The sequence below is a fragment of the Coturnix japonica genome, chromosome 4 (assembly GCF_001577835.2).
Source record: "Coturnix japonica isolate 7356 chromosome 4, Coturnix japonica 2.1, whole genome shotgun sequence".
NCBI lineage: Eukaryota > Metazoa > Chordata > Aves > Galliformes > Phasianidae > Coturnix > Coturnix japonica.
In genome coordinates this window covers 46,805,199-46,830,123 of record NC_029519.1, presented here as the reverse complement: position 1 = coordinate 46,830,123, position 24,925 = coordinate 46,805,199, and the positions used below count along the sequence as shown (strand labels likewise).

The window sequence follows — 24,925 nt, the reverse complement described above, 5'->3', positions numbered from 1 at the left end:
TTTGGGTCTACTCTTGAGTGTGCTACAAGGTCATATTAACTCTTGCTCTTTATTTCTGTCTCCACAAAGCTGTCTTTCTTGCAGTGAAAAACTGCACAGTAAAAAGGTAAAGATCCCACTTTGGCAGGAACCAATTTCTTTGTGATAGGGAAGTCGTCTAGAAGTCTTATATGAGCATCAGGCAGATTATCTTGTACTCCCTGTGCCAGTACTACAACCTTTATATTAAAATAACTCCATCCAAAATCACCTTATTCATTGCTAAGGTGATTGGATGGTTAAACAGGTTATGAGTATTAGACAGAAATGCATTTTAATACACTGAGTAACTCCCTGCAGTCTGTAGATGCCAGAGTTTGAGATATTGCTGTCAGCCTTGTCCTTGTTCCTCTGCAACCTTTAAGCTAGCCAGGAAAAGTGGTTCTTGTGCACTTTGCACAAGACCTTCTCACTGCTGAGTCACTATTATATAGAATATATATAGAAGCACTATTCTGTTATTTCTATTTTATGTTAAAAGTGCATGTTAGTAAAAGATTATGAGCTCTCAGTATGAGTGGCCATAAAGAAGAGCCAGGCTAGACAGCTTGTGATAGATGCCATGCAGCGTGTCATATCAGTAGCATAATGGTGGGCCTGAAGAGACTACTGATGGGGAGAACTATATATTGGTTTTTATTTTTAATTAGGGAAGTTACATATTGGTGCGTACATTTGCACTTTTTTATTCCAGTGTGCAGACAGACCTTAGAGCATGGCTAAGGGATTTCCGTGTCAGGATTATTCTGACATTTGCTCCTTATAAGCTGGAAAAAAGCCAGGTTGGAAAGGCTGATGGAAAGAAAGTTCCTTCCAGGCTGGAGGCGTTTGGGGCATTACAGAGACTTCCTTCCTTGAGTTTCACTCCATTCTCTTGACATGGGGAGGAGGGGCAGCTCAGACCCCCTCATCTGATTTGTCACTCAAAACATTTGTTACTACTGATGATTTCCTGGGTATGGTGTGACTCAGGCAGTCCTTTGGGTGTTTGTGTTTGTGCTCTGGGCTGGGTTGGAGGGCTAGCTGCTCTTCTGCCCTCCTACACATTCCACAATTTCTGGACATGTAAGATGTTTATGTGGAATTCTGTACATGCAATCTGGAATCAATTTTGGCATCAATAAACCAGATCTTAGTTTGTCAGCAGCCATTGTACTAATGTGTGTGTGTGTGCATATAAACTTGGAAACATAAATATATACTGGCAAGCTATAAAGCTGTCTAAGGTGATTGCACAGCTCTCATCATCTGTGCGATCATCCGAGCTGCTCTCTTGTATAACTGCAGACTGCGTGCACATCCCTGTACTCATCTTTTCTGTTTTCCTCTGGCTCTTCATGGTGTGTTACTATCTCTTCAGAGTACCTGATTAAGATATTAATGATGGCACACGAGTACAATACTTTTTTAGAGAAGGAGTGAATGCAGTGTAGAGAAGCAGTTACTGGAAGCTAGCACAGTAGTTCTGTGTTTGATTCATGGCTGACCTGACTCCCTTGCTCACTTTCACAATGACCAGCTATCCTTTACTCACCATTCTCCAGCTTGCTCCATCTGAATTTACCAAGATGTTTTCTAGAGATCAGACTGCAAATTTCAAGAGACTATGCTTTACCTGGACATGTATTCTAACTCTCTCTGCCAAAAAGCTTTGAAATCTTCAGGGTTTAATTTCATTTTCGGGTAGTGTTTCACTGGTTGCCAATTTAAAAGACACAGGAAAAGTCTATGAATTGCAGTCAGCTATCCAAAACTAAAACAAACTGCATGCAGGTTCACAAAGGAAGAAATCTCCGCACTTCATGATTTTTTGACTATCAGAAATTATGATTTATTCTGGTTTTAATCTACATCAATGTCATAATCAAAACATCTTGATTCTCATATAGGTCCTTCAAGATGAACAAGCACCCAAAAACATTTTCTAAAGAAACAGATAATAAATATGTAGCATGTAGAAAGGAGGAGGAGAGTTGGACTGAATAGTATACTTCTTAGTAAGTGAAAATAATTATCATCTTGGCTAATTATATGAGGATAGAATACTTTTTTATTTTTGTTGTTGTTGTTGTTCATTCTTTCATTTCTAAATATTTGTTTAGAAAAAAAAAATCTGTTAAGTGCTTTTCCCAGTGCAAAAAAAATATATATATATTTTTTTAATCCATGAATAGATACCTGCATGGGTAGCCTAATTTTATAAGGTTTTTGAAAATCAAATCATGAATTACCTACTCTGAATAAGTGACTATTGAAGAATGAACTAGAATTGCACTGTTGTTGTTTGTAACTTTGTCTTACAGACTTCTTCTGAAAACCAAAGTAAACTACTGAGAACATACATAGTTCATGAGCTCCAGAAGCCAAGCCAGCTGACTCTCTGTGTTGATGTTGGAATATACATTTCAGCTGGTGGTAATGAGTGGGGTGATATATATTTCTCCTTTTGCTTAAATGGACTAAACAAATTGGGGTTTAAGCTTCAAACTGTATATTTGCTCTAGAATTTCATCTAATTCCACTCTCATCACAACACAGCATTTAAACATAAAATAAAATAGTAAACTCAATCTTTCCTAGTATATAGCTTGTTGACATTGAACCTCACACAGTTCTTACACTGTCTGCTCAAGCCGACATGGCGCTATTAGATCAACAATACCAGCTGGTTTTTTAATTCTCTTGGGAGCCAAAATTTAAATAAAGCTAAATATTAGGTCTGTGCTCAGATCTATTCTATAAATATTGTCATTAATTTAGGGAACGTTAGTTTTGGGTGGGTTTTTTCATTTGATTTTTATTGTTGATCCTTACAATCTTGCATTTGTCATTAGTTTTTAAGGTACTCACAAGTGTTTTGTTTATCATAGTACAATTTTTTTCCATCAAGATTGGATGTTTCTAATAGGCATCAGTGTTTGTTTGCTTTGCTCCTGTAGTAATTTTAATTACAGGTCCACTTAGTTTATGTCTCAGCTTATGTCAGAAAGAGCATGGGACTGAGACTAAATAGCATTTGGAATCATTTTCCCCCCTTCTGGTTATCTTTGCGATGAATTTTGACTCTCCCCAAAAAGTCACATACTTCTGTGATCTGAAATGTTACAAAATATCCAGCAAAGTTACCAGAAACTGAATAAAATTCCCATTTTTTATTTTTTTTTATTTTTTCCTATATGATACATCTCTTTACTCATGCTTCATATCACAGCTGGAGACACCAAGGGTATTGCAGACTTTTCCTTGGCAAAACCTATCTGCTACAGTGGTCTTCTATTTACCAGATTCAGGCATACGTCTGAGTAAGCGTGAGCTACTCATTTTTATGTTCAGAGCTGGTCCAGGCTGATCATCTATGATCTAAATCAGGGAGTTCAGGGTCAACATATGGCTAAAACGATCAGTACTGCATACCTAGACAGACCTGTAAGTCAAATGACAGGATTGGGCTCCTACATACGGTTTTCACATACAAAGAATAAAACTATGGTTTTAAAAACAGAATAAATTAAACTTTGTTTTTGTGTTCTGCATGGTCAATCTGCAGGATACATCAAGGTGGAACATACCATAGTATATCACCAGGTTATTGCTGAGGTTAGAGAGATTAGCAGTTTGAAACAGGATCCCTTAACTGGTTCTGTGTGGCACAGCCATGTGGATGGAGTAAAATATTTCTGAGAGGCTGGGAAATTTGCATAAACCCAGCATTGGACATTACCATTGGAGAACTATTAATAGTGACAGAGACCTGGAACAGTCTGCTCAGAGAGGTTGTGGAGTCTCTTTCTCTGGAGATATTCAAGACCTGTTTGTGCACCTTCCCATGCAATCTATTGTAGGGAACTTGCTTTAGCAGGGGGGTTGGACTTGAGGACCTCCAGGGGTCCCTTCCAACCCCTACAACTCTGTGATGGCATACCTTCATTTTGATGTCTGTTTATGCATATACAACACACACTCATCCACATCTGGTTTTCCTTCTCTTTTATCTTCAGTTTTCTGGTTCACTGGTGATGTCCCAGAACATAAATTGCTCAGATAACCACAGCATGTCTTCTCTCTGTAGCAGGTATAGTAGTTCAGTAAGGGTACACGTGAGAGAAGAAACAAAGCATGAACACATAAGTGTAATTTTTATTCAGTGAAGATCACAGTTGTACCTTCATTAAAAAAAACAAAACAAACAAACAAAAAGAACAATAGGGTTATTTATGCACAGTTGAGAAGACGTTTTCATAATACAACTGATAAAGCATTATTTGTCCTTTAACACAAATCTTATGAGTTATATACAAATTTATCACTAATGCCCAGTGTATTTCTTTCACAGTATTGTATCAGGCCATCCAGGTTCCACAGAAACTATAGCAGTGTCTTCCTGCTATTGTACGCCAGGAAGTGCTGACAGATCTTTTATGTTCCAGGGCCTGCAATTTCCCTCCTTAGTTTTGGGAATGTGTTATTTTTTAATAACTGGAGTAAAAGGAAAAGAAATTTGCTCCTCCTCAGCATGGGAATAACTGCTGTGTTGCTGGGCCACCTGGTGTCAATACCACCAGTGTACCGTGTTGGAGGCAGTGGGTCATGTTGGCTGGTATCACCACCGAGAGTGTGCATCTTTGGTCCATGACAGGACAGAGAGACATGGTCAGAATGGCCCAGATTGTTCCTGTTTTGTGTCTGGGATTTGCCAGTAGCCTGCTTTTCCATGCAAGCATGATCCACAGGGGAGGAGATATATCTCCTCGCCTTCAGCTGCTCCACCTTCACCACAGAGTTTACAGCTAGCAGTAAGTAGAAGTCAAGGCACATTACTGTGTAGTTCTAAACCTACATTCATTTTTTATGTGTGCAACATTGAGTGGTATTAAATATATTATAAGGTATCCATTGTACCATCAGTTGAAAATGAAGCCTACCTTCCTGAGAGATCTTCAGAGTGAACACCTGAGGCAAGATGCACTACAACCTTTCTGCGTGAATCAATGTAAAAAAATCAGAAGCAAAGCTAATGTTAGTATTCAGAGATTTCTTGCATCCCTTCATGTGGCTTTTTGTGCAATGTCACATGCCACAGTGCACAGCTATCCCCCAAAGGTCTAATACTCTCTGTCAGTGCTGTTTCCTGAAAGATTAAGCTATCATTTGGGGGTGGAAGGTTATAATTTGCAGGACCTCACCAGAGATAACTAGGTTTTGTTTGTTTCTGTGTAGAATTGAGAAATGAATAACAGCAGAAAATGGCATAATTTCCAAAGTATTGAGTAGGTCAAAAGGAAGCTTGAGGAGAGATGGTGATATAATTAGTCTGACTTTCCTACTATATATACTAGTGCAAATCCAAAGCAATTATACTCAGATTGATTATCCATTAAATGCAGAGAGGCCCACCATCCTTAACAAGCCTGTACAATCATGAGAAAAAAAAAAGAAAAAAGTCAGGACATGAAAAGAGGGCCACGAAAAGTTAATGGTTTTATATTGAAGAAAAAATAGAAATAAAAAGAATATTTGAAGATTTTCAGTATCAAATACCTCAGTTTATACACACTGACAGAAAAAGAGAAATACATTCAGCATGCCCCAAATACTTTAAACTCATCTGGGAATTAGTGAAGGGCTTCTCCACATGAAGGAAATATGCGGCTAAATTGGAAATAACTTTATTTCAAGCATTTAGAGCAAATTAGAAAGATAAAGAATCTGCCAGTGATTTGACAGGTAGCTGTAACAGTTTTGAATGTATGCTCTGATACACAATCCAATTAGAGAAATGAGATTATCAAGTTCATTTCTGCTCATGTTATTAAAAATAGAAGAATATATATATATATATATAAAACTTTTTAGTTGTAAAAAATAATGATTCATATAAATGGAGGAGTTTTTAAATACATTTTTTTAACAGAAGAATAGGATTATCCACGGTTGTTTGGTATCAGAAAGTCATTATTTCACATTCATATGTTTTGGTCCCATTTTTCATGAGCTTTTAAAGTATAAAGAGGAATGAAGCAATAACAAAACCATTTTCGATCAGATTTCTCCTTGAGGTACAAGTTAGGAAGAATCTTTCCCAACTCTCAGTAGTCATCCATGCAGAGCATGGTGAAAGGCCTGCTAGCTCTCTGAGCAGGAGCTACACAATACTGCCTCAGATAACTGCTTACAACATTGTGCATGCTAGAAAAAAAAACAAATGTTAAATAATTATTTTGTTATTTTGATAGGCCACTTGGGGTAAAAGCATTTTATGTCCTGAACCTTTTGTTTTTCACATTCTTTCAGTCACAGACTGCTATGCCTTTCATTGGTAGAAAGAGGCCCTAAAGTGCTTTGGCAGAGATTCTAAGAAACCCTATTTTCAGATTTTAAAAATCACATCTAGGAGCATCATTGTCTAGCTGAGATGTCTAGAGAGTGTTTTTGAGGCTCCAGCATGATGCATTCTTGTTTTTGTGATGTTTAGGCTTTGGGAAAAGAAGCAGAAAATATCTGTCTAATGAGCAGAATCCAAGACTTAAATACCTCTAAGATTAAACACCGCAATTAAATCCTTAGCTCCAAAAAGCTGTGCTAAGCCTCTGAGCAGTATCAGCAACAACAGGAAAAGGCTTTTCCTCTGTTTGTCTCTTGCATTTTAACTTGGAAAAGGCTGTACTGATGAAGCTGAAGAGGGATTTAACACTGTGGGCCAGAGCAGGGAGAGTGTCACAGAGGTAGGCTGATAAATCAGATGATTTATCCCAGCTGAGGATTTGGCTCCTAATGCATTGTTAGTTTAATGGAGACATATTAAAATAATAAAAGGCAGCAAATCAACAGTCTTCACAGAAAACCAAGTAGTTCAAGCTACAGAAAGTTCAATCCCCATAAGAAGTTCTCTTTTTTTAAGCCTTTGGACACCATCTCTGTCTGCTAGGTTTTTTGAGTTTCCCCTTTTTAATTCTGAGCAAATTACTGCACTGAAGCAACTTCCAAGTTGCAGAGCCAGGGTCACACGGCAGCTGTGCTCGGGATGTTCTGGAAGCAAATCCTGCTGCAGCAGTGTACCAGCTGCTACAGCCGGGAAGGAACAGCCTGACCTCACCAGGATGTACTTCTCTGACTGCCCAAAAGCTTTGGGTTCCTGAAAACCATGATGATCCCAGATCCCCTACTCAGCCCCCTCCCTCCTCCCCCCCCCAAAAAAGGTATCATTTAACCTAATAAGTACCTTTCCCTATAGAAATTGCTTGCTTCCTCTTGCAGGAGTAATTTGCAAATCAATATGGAGAGAACAAGAAGGTCCTAGGCACCTCACTGCCACCCTGTCACTGTCTGAAGGCTGTATCTAATCTGAAAAGTGCATACACTTATGCTTTTCCCATAGTATGGTTTTGTATTATCTCAAGATAAAAAGTGTTTCCCATGCATTCTTTCGCAAGGTAAACATCTACATAGGTCTCAGGAGCATAGGTTCTTAACTGGTATTTGGAAGTTGTGGAAATTTACTATAGCTTTATTAGGAATCTTAGGGATTATGTTCATAATCAGAGTTCTGTTAGTAGTGTGTTTTATTAGCTCCACAGTGTTATTTTTTCCTCTTTATTTCCACTTGTCTTGGCTTAAATGTAGTGACCGGGTTCTGCTTTTGAAACGGTAACAAGTAGCTGTGGGTGAAATTAACCATGTATTTGTGGAGAGATAAAAATAAATAAATAATAATTTTGGAACAGAAGTCCTCAATGGCCCTTCTACTCCCCTTTTACTCAATGAAAATAATTGATTGGTTAATCAGCAGTTATTCAGTTTTAATGAAGATATACCTGATGGATAGGATAATTTAGCTGGCAAATAAGAGTGGAAGAAGCAGACAACAAATTCATTAGTTGTCATATGTTCTGAAGCCCATTAGCCAGTAACTGTATGCTTTGTGTTACACCAGACCTGGTAAATTGATCATGGAATTCTTCTGAACTTAGTGAAGTAAGTCTATGAATTCAATGTATGTGGAGATGCTTGTTCATGTTAGCTTGAAAGAAGCATTATATTCACTATTGATTTAATTAAAATAATATGTGCTTCAACCAAAAGAAATTAATTGTGGCCTGTATTTAAAACAGCAAAACTATGTCTGTATACGCATTTTTATACATCTATTAAACTGGAAAATTGTAGAGATTCTGAATGTTAAACCAAGGTATTATGGTGGGATTGAGGGCTACAATATTACACATAATTAAGAGAGCCTTTGTGAGAATTATTTTTATATATGTTTCTGAAGTCAGCAAAAATATTTTTAGTAGTAATGACAGTTCATTTTTGTCACAGAATCTAACCTGCTTTGCCACCTCCTGAGATATTTCTGCTACCAAAAAGTATATGAGCATCATATATAGCACATTCTCTTTTGTTCCTTAACTTTTTAAGAAATTTATGCTGAATTATTCCGAAATATGAATTTTAACTATTAGTAATAAGGAAATGGAAGGGATAGGAAAAAATTGTTTCTTTTTTCCATTATTACCTTGTGTTTAAATTATCAAAGAAAATCACAATATCGCTTTGTCAGTTACACAGATATAATTCTGGTTATACATGTTTTGACAGTACAGTGGTGGACATTGTTAATGCTGGAAGAAAAGCTTCCATATCTGTGTCTCTTCAGAACAAAAAGTCAGCAACCATTTTTTTTCAGTCTTCATTTATAAGCAAAAGATAGATGATGCTGAGAATTAACTCTGACTCGCGAAAGTACAATCACTGTTCCTTCGTCTCATCTAAACAAAAATGTTTGTGCAGTACAGTGAGCCAAGTTACTGTGCTCTCATAATGCTATTTAATTTCAATTAAAGTATTATTGGCAGAAGAATACCACGAGAAAAGATGTTTAGAAAACTCTGCCTCATGTAATGCAAGGCATGCTGGTATCCATTACGCTTTAATACTCATCTAAGCCAGCAGTGATGGAAAGAAAGACAAGCCATTCCCACAGGATCTCCAAACCCACGTTATCAGACATTGCTGTGATATGTAAATAATCCTGCATCTGGATGGCTAGCTATACCAGACAACATCTATATGATTTTGTACCAGTTCAGCCCGAGGGCTGTACTCAACAGCCTAGTATGAAGCAGATAGAAAGCACTCACTGAGTGAATACCTGTAGAGTTGTGATGACTACTGCTGCTCCCCTGAGGACACTAAGAATATTCTGCAGAGCCGGGGGACTAAATGGAGGATTTAATGCTTTTGCAGTGATTAGTGATTGGTATAGGGAAATGCTGTGAGGTTAAATAAATAAATAAAAATAAAATTAATTTTTTTTAAAAAAAGAGAGCAATTAAAGTCACAGGACTGTGAATATATGAAATACTGCCACAACTCTCCAGCCTCCACCTTTTCCCAAAAATATTAAACTGACTTTCGCGTAGGGGGAGATGCGATCCAAAAAGTTGTGGAGAGGGTAAAAAAAAAAAGTTTCCCTTCTTTTTGGGCATTGAATTTATATCTATAATCTCTGAGGAAACCAAATAAAAGAAGGATGCATTTTTCATCTCTCTCCCTCTCTGTGAACTGTAATTGTGGTAGAAGTTCCAACCCAGTTTCACATGGGAACAGAAAGCAAGTTCCACCAAAGCATGAGAAGTCTTATCTTCAGTATGTCTCAGAAAAGTAAAAAGATGGAACCAGAAAAGCTCCACCCAGTCTCCTTATTTCTGTTGAAATGTGAGAACTGGCGCTTTTTAGGTATTGTGAAATCTCAGCTCTTTCTACCCAAAGCAATAAATTTTTGGGTTTAGGTTCAAGTAGAGATGATATTGAGGTTCAGTTTTATTTGTATTCAAAGATCTGGTTTTGAACTTGGCAGAACAAATTTTTGCAGGGTTTGGCTGTTCTTGCAGGACCTAATCCAAAGCCCATTGAACTCAGGACAAATCTCTCCCTAGACTCCAGTGAATTTTAGGTCAGACCCCTACATTAACATTGATTCTGATGTTTGCAGAAGTTGAGATTTTATTACTGTAATCTACATAAAATATGCCTGGGATTTTTTTTATTTTTATTTTTTTTAGATATTTCCCTCTTTCTTTCACATGGTGCTCAAGATCCAACACATATACATATTTTCACAGGTAAATATATATATTGCTATATGAAATTTTGTAATAGATAATAATTCTCATTTAATTTCATCATGTTTTTTTCATGTTTGTTCCACTTTTGCCTTACAGAGCATGACATCATATTTTTAATTACTTTTCCATTTGAAGCTTATCTTGGAGAACAGGGAATAGCATAAAATTGAGACTATAATGGACTATGCAAATTGGCATCCTAATTCTAATAAAATACCAAATGCACAGTTAGTTATCACTGAAGGTAACTTAGAGTCTGTCAAGACATTTTGAAGCCATTTTAGAGTCTTCAGTGAATCAGAAAGCACCATTTTTGTGGTTGGTGGAAAGACCCGTGAGTGCATGGAAAGACAAGTGTCAGCACAGCACCTGTGAACCTCCCTCTTTCCTCAAATCTGAGGTGGTCAGTAAGCAGGCACATGCTTTCTTAAACACACATTTCTCAATGTGGCAGGAGATGAGGGGGTGGAGAAACCGCACTACAACAGACCTCCACTTGTTATATGGGTTACAGCAAGAAAGTCCTAATTAAAGATATCATAAAAGCAAATGTAACTATTGTAGTTTTTTTTTTGGTTTGTTTTAGAATAAAGAAAATAGAAAGAAATGCAGTCAGTCTCATAAAAGCAGCAGAATGCTTGAGACTGACAAAGCTGTTGCTTCGGGTGTGAATCACAGGTACAGCAAAAGTACATATATGATGAATTTCCTCCACTCTCAAGGTGTTAAACGAGGCTGGGGCACCTTCTCTGAAAAAGCAGCTCCCTTCTGCAAGAGTGAGTGATTTTTCTTTTGAGAAATTTGGAGAGACTCTGGAGAAACCTTACAGTGGCCTCCCAGTACCTAAAGGAAGTCTACAGAAAAGATGGAGGGAGCGACTCTCTCTCAGAAAGCGTAGGTCAAAGAATAATGTCTTAAAACTAAAAGAGGGTAGATTTAGATTAGACATTAGAAGGACGTTCTTCACTGTGTGTGTGTGGTAAAGCACAGGAACAGACCGCCAAGAGAAGCTGTGAATGCCTAATCCTTGAAGGTGTGCAAAGCCAGACTGAATGAGGTTTTTGAGTAACCTGATCTAGTGGAAGTGGGATTTGGAACAAGGTGATCTTTAAGATTCCTTATAACCCAAGCCATTCTACAATTCTTCTGTTCCATAGTAATTGTGATGTGTGTATTTTTGCTTCCAAGGAGCAACTTTTTTAGTGTAGAGAAAATTCAGAACTCACTGATGGCAAAACAGGAATCAGCTTAACAATCCTAAGTTTTTCCTCTAAGGTGACTCATGTAATTGGTCTTTGAACAAATTTTCTGCATGCAAATGCGGCCTTTTTTAATGAAGCTGAGCAACACTGTGTGATGTCATCAAAAACAAAACAAACCCTACAGGCTTGAAGGATATTATCATGTTCCTCTGATTCAAGTTTCTCCATGTTCAATTCTGCATCCAGTCACGCCATATTTTTCCCATACTATCATTTCTATCATCTCTCCTGTCTCATACTCAATGCGTTCATTCTCATAAAAAGTCTTAAGCATGTGTTACTCTTGCTACTTACTTCTCAAACATTTTTTTTCTCTTCTCTCTCTTTTCTCTTTGGAAGTTAAGGCAAATTAAGAGGCACTAGAACATTAGTTTTATATTTTAACAACTTACAGCTCAGCTTGACTTCTAAAATTTTTTTAATAACCTGAACTCCAAGAAAATGTTTTTGTGTAACTAGAGCATTGTAGAATCACAAAATGGTTAGAGCTGGAGAAGACCTAAAAGATCATCTAATTTCAAATACCCTACAATGGGCATGGATTCCAGCCACTAGGCAGTAAATTAGTCTATTTCTCTTCTTTCTGCATTTTTTTTTTTTAATTCCTGTATCTTGTCATTAATTATCAAGCTAACATTCTATTGCAGGATTTATTCTTGTTTTCTTGGGATGCAAACATCAAACAGGTTTTGCACATGGGTTTTAAATTTGCCTAAACCACATTCAAATTATTCTGCCATCTATGCAAGTGGCTCCAGTAAGCAATGTCTTAACTTTTCAAGGTCTGCTGTTTCAAAACTGAAATAATTTAACAGTTTGGAGGAGTGTGGGGGGTGGGTGTCAAATCTGCCCACCTTCCTCAGTGTTACTATCTTAAGTTCTGCACAATACAAATCAGAGGCAGAAATATTCCATATCTGGCAACAGTACTTCTCAGATAACACAGTATGTCAAGCCTAAGTAAGTAAAATCACCATGTTCCTAATATCACCAGTAACATATGTGGAGTGATTTTATAACCTGCAGTTAATCCCCAAGGTTACTTTCAGATGGAAGAGAAGCAAAGAATTAGGGCTGTAGAGCTCAAGGAGTGATGGATGATGCTGTTATAAATACAAATCACCTAGCTTTTGGTTTATTCAGGAATTTTCAAGAGTATGGCAATATGTGTTTCTAATTTCCACTGAGGATGAATTTGGTGAAATAAAAGAGAAATAATTTGCTAAAAGACAAGAAGGAATCAGGTATAGGGTGCCAATATTAACACTTCTAGGAAAGAGCTGTTTCCTGAAATAGTCTGCAGCAACACACCAGCAGGTCATTTGGCAGTGAGATGCCAGATTTGCTGACAGACACCTCCCTTGCAGGAGGATGGTGTACTTTGTTATAAAGTACACCAGGGCTTACATGAACAGCCCTGCCAGAGCCCTGCCTTCTCAGAGCCCCTTCCAGCAGAGAAGGGTACAGTGCTGTGGGAAGGCAAAGAGACTGTGGGGTATTATATAAGGCTCTGCTCCTTTTATTTAGTTATAGACACAGGGAAGAGAAATTGTCAATTGCATCCACATCAATATGAAAAGTGACCATCATTTTGACAGCATTACAGATTGTAGAGGCAGGGAAGAATGTTCAATTAGCACAGAGCTCTACATTTCAAGAAGGAAAATGGCTTTTTTGTTTGTATTTTAAATTATAAACAGTATATACAGAGAATATCAATGATTATTTTCAGCCCTGAGTGTAGTAATCTGAGTGTGAAGAGAACTTTTCATCTGAGGGCCTGAAGTGACTTACAGACATTAGCAGATTAGCTCCCTCACTGATATAGAGAGGGGAAGCATTATTGCATTTGGGAAAGATACTGAGAAATTAGTTTGTTCAAGATGGCAGAGGGAACCAGTGGCAGAGCTGACTAAAAGCAGAGAAGACTATGCACACATTTCTGAATCCTTGCTGCTCTTCTGGAAAGTGTTTTCAGAGAAAAAAAATCTCTTGCCTGTTCTTTCACAGCTCATGTTTGATTAAATAGAAAATGATTCTCTCATGTGTCAGACCATAACAAGGGTTATATAAGGTATGGGATGACCCTTGCTGGCTAGCATATGGGGACGACTTCTCTGCATATGACCCAGACTGTGCATTATAGTCATTTATAACTTTGTAAAGTGAGCAAAAAATGAGCCTAAGGCACCACGACCACAACATTTTCACTTATTACTCTATGAGGTGAAAGGAAAGGTCAAGCTCTTCTAGAATTGTGGTTGTTTCTTAGAAATTGTTCTATTTTTTATTGGTGCTGTGAGGTATACCAATAAAGCCAACCTAAGCACATAGGAATTTCAACTTTGTATCTAACCTAAAGTCTGTCATTTTCCTTTAAACTCTTCAAATGGAAGATGGTGACATTTCTTGGTTTTTGTCTTCTGTTTAGAGGGGGTCAGTTAAGGGCTGTGATGGATAACAGTGTAAAATAAATTAAACAGTCTTGAACTCGGGTTCAACCTGCTCTGATTTTGTTTGAGGTTTTGAAGAAAGACTGGAACAAGAAGGCCAGGAAGGAGCAGTCTGTTGCCTTCAGTGCTTAAACTGCAGATTATGTCTACCCTCACTGCCAAAGCCTCAGGTCCACAGCTTAACCTTTCTTTAAAAACGCAAAACAAAACCTGAAGAGACAATGGAATTGCACAGGTCTAAATCTCTGGCTTGCGTATTGTTTCTTATACCATCAATGAACAAATGTTAAATACCATAAAGACATATCTGTGCATATGCATGTGTATGTGCTGGACATAGGTATATATGAGTGAGAAATACACAGGTGCAAACATATGTATATGTATGGCAGCATAAAATCCTTAAAGTCCAATTTTTTTTTTCTTTTTGCAAGAATAATATCTTTGCAAAAGTTATGTGTTAAATGAACTTTAGCTCCTTAAAGGACAGAATAGGGTAGTGACAAGCAGTGTTCTCTAAATGAAAGCAAATAAATAGTGTTTGGAAATAGGCATTTTCCCATCCTGAGAATTTGTCTACAGACTGTAGGGAATATAAGATAACATGCATTTATTGTAGAGGTATTGATCAGGTCTGTTTGAAAGTAGATACCTGAAACTATCTCTGCATTTAAGAATCAGAGCAATTTGTGATTTTCTTACTTGGAACAGGGCCTATCATATCTCCCAACAGCAACCTATTATTGCAGAGGGAAAGAGATTTAAAATGTTATGACTTCTAGACTGGGAACTTGGTTCCGCTAACATCAGGTTTATGACCTAGAATGGAGGTAAATGGCCAAACCCGATCAACACCCCATTAATCTAAGGATGATCAAGTAACATTGAATTTGGCAAAGCCACAAATAGCCATGTAATAACTTTGTAATTCTATGGTAATTTCTTACACATGGTTATTGATGTCCTGTAAAATAGCGTGTTACCAACAATCCCATATTACTTCTCTGCTCTTAAATATAAGGTCACTGACAGACCATGACTGTTAAATGCACTTTCAGTCTCAAACAGAAATCTTATACAATGGTTACAAAAATCAACCTTAGTGGGTGACCCTCTTTGTTCTTCTTTAATTTTTTTTTTTTTCCTTAGAACATATCTCATATACATCAGTGGGACTCTAGATAATTTGATAGCTTGTGAGGTATTAGACTTAAGATAGGTTTAGTCCTTCTTTCCCACTTTCCACCTACTTACAATCCAAGTTTTTATTAAAAGTCTGGATTGCTTAGGCTTTACCTGCTTACAGACAGAGGATCTAGTTAGATAGGAAAGAATAAGGATTCAAACCACCCCATGAGCAATCTAATACTACAATACTGTGCCACACAAGTATACTTTGAGTGTCAGTCACTGGTGAATTGATAAGAAAAATCAGACACTCCTGTTTTAGTCTCCTAGTGTGAGGACACCACAAAAGTATATAGGATCCTAAAGACCTCAGAACAGGAAAAGCAAACATAGAAGCTATCTAGAAAATAAACTGCCATACTGCTAGGTTTCTGTCTCAGTCCTGGACCTTATGGACTTGGAATAACTATAATTTTGATTACAAATATTTCTTTTCTACCAGTGTGCAGAGTGTAAGGTGGAGTGATACAAAGATGATAACAGATATTCCAAAGGTTATTTATAAGAAAAAACTCACCAATATGGATGTCTTCACTAGGAAATGCTGAGGCAATCTCCACCAGGAAGCAATCTTAGTGGCGGTCAGCTCTTAAATGAGGTCTAGAGGAGGTGGAGTCAAGCTCCACCCCTTCTGGGAGCACAGCTAAATTACTCTCACCTGTGCTCCCACAGCTGACCTGACACTAGTCTCAGCTGATTAATCAGAGGTTCAGGCTGTGATTACCAATTTCCCATACAGCAGAGAAACCTGTGTTCTTCCATAATTTATTGTTTTTCTATTGAAGAATATTTAGGTTTTTTGTAGTGGAGGAACAGTAGTGGATCTCAGTCATAATCTATTTTTCCTTCCTTCTTGTAACAAAATATTAAAAACAGATAATTTCTAAATTTAATCTTATGTCTTAGATACTCTTAACATTACAAAATATTTTGAACTGCATTTACTCTGAATTTCAGAGCTGACCTTCTTGTGTTAGTAAACCAGATGTTGAAGGATATGTCTCTGAAGATAAATTGACTTTGGCAATTTTGATAGAGGTCCAATTAGGAATAGCTCATTAGTTAGGAACATGGTCACACAGTGCTCATCCTCTCACTATTAAAAAAGATGCAAAGTTCTACTGTGGTCTGCAAGGAGAGCAAGACCAGGCAGACAATCTGAAAATGTACTCTGTTCCCACCAAAGCACCAGGTTTGACCATGTAAGCATCCAGAGCAACCCTGTCATCCAGCACTGGCCAATTGTCTCTCACAAATCCACAGTCTGGGTCAGGGAATGCTCATGTATTTTTCTGGGAAGTTAGTATCTTTTTTCTTTTTTTTTTTTTCCTTTACTTGCATATGGTTCTGAGATAAATATTTATTTATTTATTTATTGGTCTGTAGATATCAGGCCTACTATGTTTTGCACAGCAGGGCATCAAAGTCCGATTGTAGTTATTATCATTGCTATGAAGAGGAGATGTGTAATTGGGGGAGTTATAATGCTCTCCAAGAAGCTGTTATGGACAAGACTTTCAGAAAAACAGCTGAAGTCATGCTACAAGGAGGAAGATGAATCCGAACACCAGCAGCTTTCCTCTATACACAAACTGAAGCAAGAGGGGGATCCTCATATAAATAACAAGAGAACAGCCCCAGAGAGTGCAGGGCATAAAGATTCCCTTGCTAAGAACCCTTTGCAGATCAGGCTCCCAGCAACTTCGTATTCTCTTTGGCCTGGGTAGAATTTGCATATGACTAGACTTTCTTTCACCAACTGTGATTGTCAGGTAAACAGACCAAGGGGAGAATAGAACCATCTGTGCCTGGAAATAGCAGAGAAATCCTCTGGCCTATAAACCCAGAGGAAACCAAATATATGAGTCTGCACTGGGTGCTAATGAATAAGAGCAATGTCTCAGTCTCTGTCTGGAAACGATGTTCTTGAAAATACACTTCTGAATTTAATTAGTTTTTAGAGGACTGTTTATGTATTCTGTATACAGCTGTGGAGCACAAGGAATCATGTGGTTTTGGTGACCTTTCATTGCTCCTTACAGTGTTTTCTCTTATGCTGATTTTCAGCCATTCCTTTGGCCCACCATGTTATCATATGCATTGTTCATATCTCTTAAAGACATTGCCAGGGATGCGAGCATTTGTGTGCTTCACAAGTTCTGATTTTATCTGCTATTCCAATGAGAAAATCATGAAACTATTTTCCAGTGTTGCAGACTGATTGATAACTGGTACTCTTCTCCACATCATGGAAATCCCTATTGACACTCAGTGGTAGCTTTCATCCATTACATAGACCCATATTAAATGGTTTTTGACTATCCAACTAAATCCAACATAGTGGGGTGGGAAAACTAAGAAAGCCAAATTAAGAGACCCTCTCCCAACCAAAAAATTAAAAGAAAAAAAAAATTTACAAAAATCTACCAAACTCTCTTTAACAATGGCTGACAGCATTTGTTTGTGGAAAGGCATTAGAAGTGGCATAAATATACTGCCATGCTAACATGCTACCAAAATATGCCTTCACATTTTAATCCCTTTATATTAAAACAAAGACACAAGTACGTAGAAATCTTCAAGAGGATGAGCATTTCAATTTTCTAATAAATCAATATATATATATTTTTTGTTCCCAAAAGATACTTTTGGAAAAGATTTGATTTTTTTTCTTTTTTCTTTTTTTTTTTTTTAAATCTTACTTTTGGAATTTTTCAATTTCAGACGATAAATAGGTATTGTATTATGCAATTACTCACTAATATCTGCTATCTGACACAAAATTAATCATGAGTTTCTCAAAACTTCTAGATTTGAAGCAGAAAAAAAATCCACACACTTATGGATAAATTCAGATGGAAAAGCAGAAATAGCAATCATTTACTTTCTCTCCTAAACCCTATGCCAGTTAGCCCAAGGGAGAGTTTAGTCAGTCAGGTGGAATTCTAGGTCTTAGGGCTCAGAAGAGAGCAATGGAGGTCATTTTTCAGGGCAGAGATGAAAACACTGCAAGTGTACATGGTGAGCTTTTGGCCTAAAAATAAATAAATGAAGTGAAAGAATTTCTATAGCATTCATAATTGTGTGTGTGCATACTTACCTGGCACTAAATGCATTTTACTCTGGTCCTTTGAGGAAAACCAACATTATTTTAGCTTAAGAAAAATGTAAGAGGCTTCAGGCAGTACACTGAAAGATAAGAAGATCAAGAATCAAATAAAGCTTTCTTTAAGTGATGTTCAGCAGTATTCCAAAAGTAAGATCACTTAATGGTTTAAATCCTTTTTAGAAAGAAACTATGCTAAATGCAGGCTCTTTCAGATTTTAACTTTTGTGTCTGCATATTATGAACTCGTAAGAACCCTTCTTGCTAATGAGCTGTTGGCTATCTTGTTGGTGGTGACCTCATGGTCTTTACTTTTCATTTTCATTTATGCTACAAAGCAGCTTGTACTGGTAGTCACTTAATTCTCAGGATTGTATTAAAGAATTGTATAAAGCCAGATTTTATTTTCCCCCAAGTTCATAGGGTGTTTACAGGCTGTTGAAGAACAGAAGATGATATTTCTCTTCAGTTACTCTGCCCAAGTTCACCCACTGGTGACTGGAGCTGTGGTAGACACTAAGGGTGAAACTCAATGCTTCTCCAGTCAACATTGTTCTTCAGTGAATGCCAACAAGGAGCACAAGAAAGCAAGTGAAATTTCAGGATTCTAACAAGCATACATTCTTCCTCTCTTTGTATCATTAGGTAAAGACAGTGTTCTTGTGATGTTAAATCTTTCCCTGTGTGATGACGTGATTCCTTTTTTTTATCTGTACTTTATTTTATTCAGTTAATAAGAGTATTTCTACAATTGCAACTTATACACATTATTTTAAAGGACTATGTATCTCAAGATTACAACTCAAGCTTTGGAACATTCAAATCTTTTATATTAAAATTACACATTTCTTGCTAATTATCAGGCTTATAGAGTCATCTGGACTGATTAGGTTGCCCTATTTTTAGCTGGGATGGAGCTAATTTTCCTCCTAGTAGCTGGTATGGTATCTGTTTTGAACACAGATAAATTCACCAAAAGTCCTTTCTCTAGTGAGTAGGATTATGATTACTGCCAACTGCATCACTCATTTCTTTTTTTTTTTTTTTCCCTGCAGATTCCCCTCATGAAAGCCATGATGCTTATTCAGTTTGGTGATCAGATGAAAACTGTAAAATATGCACATTAAAATTCAATTTAATGAGAAGAGTATATAACTGTAAAACTGTTGTTTATTTTTATAAATAAGTCACCTTATGATCCTAGATGTATAACTACACATGAGGATGTAAAAAAGCTTCTCAGTCCCAGAGGATTTAAAATTAGCTTCCAGACATTTGCAAGCAGTGAAGTGCTAGTTTAAAGCCTTTTGATGTGGTGCAATTCACTTGCAGAGTCCAACACAGAAAGCACCAGCCCACATAGATGGGATGGCATTCCAGCACCAACAACGCTGTCATTGTTCTCCTTCCTAGAGAGACTGGAAGCAGTGGTGACCCCAAAGCTGTCCCTTTGGAAAAGGAAAACAACTTTGCAATAATAATTATTCCTGGAGTTCAAAAGACTAAGCCTTCCCCCGAAAGAAATAAAACGATTACAAATTCACACAACAGCTGGTTGAAGTTGAATGAAGATGTCAATTATGCAGATAAGGAAGAAAGAAATGGTCCCTCAAAATGCTTCAAAGGAACAAATACTATAAATGTGTTTGGGTTTTGTAAAAATAGATCTACAGTGCAATGATCTGCCCAATTAATGTTTCTCTTTTGTATGCTACTCCTTTCTTAAACGCTTTCAGTTCCTTGAATGACCACAGATTTCTCTGGATGAATAAACTCTCCCGTTACCTTTTCAAAGTCTCTGAAAGCTTGATCTAAAACTTTACTTGATCCTATCTATCATTCTCAGCCAAATAGTTGTTGTTCATAGGCTGATGAGTGTGTTGTGCTTACTTTGTTGGCAGCAAGAATAGGCTCATCTACCATCTTCCTCGAGGAATAAGAATAAATTATTTATAATATAATAGACCTTCCCTCCTGTAGCTAGATGCGTGGTCCATGTACTAATTAGTGGCCATAAAATGTAGTTGAAAAACTGAGGAAACTTGAAAAAACTTGAAACTTCATATGAAAGATAATTTTTTTACCTCAGTGAAAATGAACCACAAGGACTGGAATTTTATCTTTGTAAGAATTGTCATTCAATCAATTGCTGCCATGAATGTGTGAAGAATATTTTCCAGCTAGATTTAAAATAGGTCTTGTGATTGTTACCACTGAGCGTGAAAAGTCCGGTGCTTTTCAGTGCACGTGCATTCAGGACAAAACTCTGCATGGGTAGAGGGGAAAATAAATTTTGAGGCTGTTTAGACTAAGTATTCCACATACTAATGCCATTTCCGTTATCTGGACAGGTTCTATTTGTGTCACAGAATGGGGTTAATAGCAGGCTTCCCCTAAGACCATGCAGTTATTCAAGGGTGAGCAATTTTGTATCAAAAAATCTTCAAGTACAAAGCTCAGGGAAATGTACATTTTATATTACATCCAAAATAAACTGGATTTTCAGTGCCTCTACAAGGTTGACATTTTATGGAAGAATACTGACTTTGTGCAGCTTCATATCTTATATAACAGGGAAAGAGAAGTGCTTGGCATTTTGTAAATATATGAACTGACTATAGGATACTCTTCAGCTCTGAATTCCCAAATAAGAAACCAGCCTGCAAATCTCACACTATTACCAGCTGGCAAAGGGGAAATGGCCCTGTCATCTAATGTAATGTAGTTATTACTTTGTTTTCTATTAAGTCATAATTTTTAATTTGCTCTTCATCTATTTTACCAATTTATCTTTTATCAGTTATATATTTAATTTATTGACTCAAACATTCAGATTTTAAAATGTGTTGCTGGTAAATGTTTAAGTTTTTTTTTTTTTTTTTACACTTTCTTTTGGCTACCACACTTCTTCATATTCAATTAGTTCCTGAAAAGGATTTCTATATCATTTCAAGCTCTACAGGTATCTGTTTTTAGCATAGACATGAAAAAAAAAAAAAAAAAGAAAACAACACAGAGATTAAGGCTCAAGACGTGTGGGAGTAGTGATCTCTCTAGGACTTACCAACCCAGCAGTTACCACTGCCCTTGGTCATCCCAGTCATTTTACAAGGTTTTGGTTTAACACAGAATTACTAATGGAAATACTCTCATCATTTAGAAGGCAGAGATGTGAAATAGAACACCAGTGCCAACTCTCTTCTTTGACTTCATCCCTGTGGTGCGTAACACATCTGTGTAACAGTGAGTTTGTGATGTGAATAGGAAATGTAGTAATTCAAATGGTTATATCTTCATAGCATTAATATGTGGAAATTATTTATTTCCAGAATGTACAATGAGTACTGAGTGCTTTGCAGTAAATTTATTTTCAGGGCTAGTACATTTCTTAAGCTTTTCCCTTTTACCTTCACCATCATTTTCATCAGTCTACAAACAGTACGGGACAGCCATGCAGATTTCTTTTCAGTGCAGCCTACAGGCTCTAGTTCATCACTGATGAAAATGGTGGTGCCTGTTAAGAATTTTATAGCTGAGAATTAACTCTAATAAGCAATGTTACTAAATAAACAGGAAACAAACAGGAGAGATTACTTTTAGAGCCATCAACATATTGGAATATGTACTCTACTGAGTACAGTTTTCTTAGGAATCTAACATTTTGACTCCAAGTAGGTGGAGAATGATGGAATAATAATTGTTGGTTGGTTTCACGCTACTATCTGTCTATACACAACATTTTTTTCTTTTTGTGTGCACGGTACATTCCTAAACTGTAACTGCTAGACTTTCCAAGTTTTGCTAGCTGCCAAATCCCCCACTGTGACACTAGCAATGTTTTGCATTAGCTGTACTGAACATTAAATATTATAAAGAAAATAACCATTAGTAAATATTCTGCTAATGCATTTAAACCACTAACCCCTTGAAATTACTTTTGACCAGTTGTATACAGCACCAGATTTCAAGGCTGTTTACAAAAGAAATCAATCTGTCTTTTTTTTTGTAGTCATTATTCTTAGCCTATCAGGCACTGCAAGCTGTGATAGCCTTTTTATCTTCTTGTACTATAGCTGTAATATTCTAAATGTCAACATTTATCCTTCATGGTTTGTTCAGCATACTGGATTTTGAAACTGCACTTACAATGTTGAAACTTTAAAATACAATGCAAAAGAGGGGAAAAAAAAATAAAAAAATACTTCCTGTTGGATAAAACAAGAAAAACAGAAATCTGTTGACATAGTCACCACTGAAAGAATACTCTGTATAAAAGGAAGTTCAGCAAAATGAATGGGCATGAATGCTTGGCAACATCCCAGATTTTAAAATTAAATTCTAACTTAATTTTCTTTGGAAAGAATAGTGAACAAAAACTAAAATGATTCTTTCTACAACTAGGAACAGTTTGCTTCTTACTTGATCTTAGGGCTTTTACAATCCTGTCTGAAGAACTAGTATTTTTTATAAAAGCAGTTTGTTGTTTTTTTTTTAAGGATAGAGTGTATATGTCTTTAGCTCATTATAGGTATATGTAAGGATGAGTTTTAAGTATTCAAATAAAATGCAATAGTTTGAGTCTTTGCTTTCATCTTGAAGTTATCTCAGTTGCAAAGTTTAACAAATGCTAAAACAATCCTGCTGTTTAAAAAGATGTGAAATGGAAGAGTCCTTCAGAATTCCCAGTAAGGTAAAGGAAGATCAAAATGAGATCAAATACTGAAGGCTTCATTATATTAAATGATTGTGCAATGGCACATAATTTTGGCTGAGAAAGTCATAGTGATGTTGGAGACTGCCTAATCTATATGCATGTAGGCATGGAGTATAGTATTGGTAAAGATCTGACAATTTATTGCCTAGGTTTTGATGTATTGTCTAAATTTACTCATAGGAAATTTCCAGTGCTCTCTGAATTCACTCTTTGCAGAGTTCAGGAATCATACTCAAAATGAACTTGGAAAAACTATTTTGGATTAGGAAGATTGATTGGCTAATGATAGTTTGCTCTGGATCAGAGAACTCCTTTTAGTAATGTAAAGAAGCATGGAGGTTGGAGATGGAATCCATATCAGTGAATGCATACTGAAAATAGGAAAAAAAGGAGTAGTAATAAACCTAATCCATGGAAAGAGAGTTCCCTATGTGCAGCTGTTTTCAACATGCTGTGAAAAGTCTATCTGTTTTCAACTGTCCTGTGAAAAGTCTATCTGAGCATACATAGCACTTTTCTTCCAATTCTGTGGATTATACCTTACCAGCTAGGTACAGAGAAAGCACTTGCTATGAGAACATCTTTGTGCATGAGACAGAAAGTCAATTAGAGAGAGGTGGTTTGCCAAGTATTAGAAAAAAAAGTGTTCTTACTCACTTCATTAGCACTGGATGGAAGTTTTAATTTATCTTTTCAGTTTTCTTGCAATAGCCATAACAAGTTTGGACATATCTTGATCTGTAAAAACACATTTTCAGTAAAACAAGTTTTGTCTCATTAATATATATATGTATGTATATATATATCTACAACTACAACTGACTGACTGGGCTATAGGAACATGTGGAAGCCAGATCTTCCACTGCATAGAATGCAGAAAGCAAGAACAGTTGTTTATTTGTTGGACTGTATTCGGAACAACAAATTTTGGTGAGTGCATGGAGAGGCAGATTGCACATGATACTGCACACTTATTTTCCTCTACTGGGAATTTGTTTCTGTCTTCTGAAATTACATTTCTTTCCTGCTGGTTTAAAACAACCAGTAGAGAAACTGAATTGCGTCAGCTAAAGTGAGAACTGGTTCACAGTTCAGCTGGAAATTTGTATTCATCAACTTAATATTCTCTTTTAAGATACACTAAGTTTAGGCGAGCTACTTACTTTATACTTATGCAGTGCCCTGCTAGCACTATACTAATTCAACAAATCAAGCCATTTAAGCGTTGTTTGTAGACTGAGGATGATGGATTCCACTAAAGAATATATAAATAATTAGCATCATCCAAGCACTGAGAATTACAGCCATGGCTCTTTCTCCTTGCTCTTTCATGTGAGATCTGTGTTGAACAAGTGTACCATTTACTTTTAATGAAATATTTTGCTGCCTCATGTTAAGTGGTATGCCAAGCGACCGTAGGAAAAGCGTATGGTAAAAATACTGTGCTTTGTCAGCTCAAACTCTCTCTCTCTCTCCCCTTTAAAACAATGTTACATCTTTAATTTATTACCACTTTCCTGTGCTCTGGAAAAGCTCCTATGAACGTGGGTGTCAATTTCCAGGCTCAGCTCCTGCTGCCCCTGGAAGCTGCAGGGGAGTTTGCTTTATAAGGTGAACTCAAGTGCTGCCATGAAAATCTTTGTGTCTTTCTTCATCTGCTCAGGGAGCCAAGAAAGTGTTCTCATAAGCTTTCCCCTGCCATTTGTGTCTCAAATCCTCCTGTGTTAAATGATATACCACAGCCTGGGAAGATTATTTTCTGAGGCCATTGTCCATTTGTGCCACTTATGGCACCAGAGGTTTCTGCAATCTCCATAGGATTTATGCCTGACAAATCATAATGTCAATAGTTTATCTGGAATGAGTGCCAGGGCAGCAGTGAGACCTTACATTCCGATATCTGCTGGTAACAACATAATATTTGAAAAGAACATGGCTATGCTACATTAAAAGACTAAAGCAGAGCCTGACTTAAAAATGAAGCTTCTGAAACACATTACAAATATTTGTGGTTTGCAAAGTAGCAAGAAAAAGACAGA

General features: G+C 36.8%; 1 long non-coding RNA gene across 2 annotated transcripts in view; it reads right to left on the bottom strand.

Annotated features, from left to right (window-relative positions):
- Window positions 1–2,334: 2,334 nt before the first annotated feature.
- LOC107313573 overlaps window positions 2,335–24,925 on the bottom strand; it is an 80,183-nt gene continuing 57,592 nt past the window's right edge. The window contains exons 3-5 of one of the 2 annotated variants that reach the window (XR_001555066.2): window positions 23,544–23,624; window positions 18,167–18,255; window positions 2,335–4,202 (exon numbers count right to left, since the gene is read on the bottom strand). This is a non-coding gene — a long non-coding RNA (uncharacterized LOC107313573). The remainder of the gene's footprint in view (window positions 4,203–18,166; window positions 18,256–23,543; window positions 23,625–24,925) is intronic. The other variant, XR_001555067.2, reaches the window with a different exon arrangement.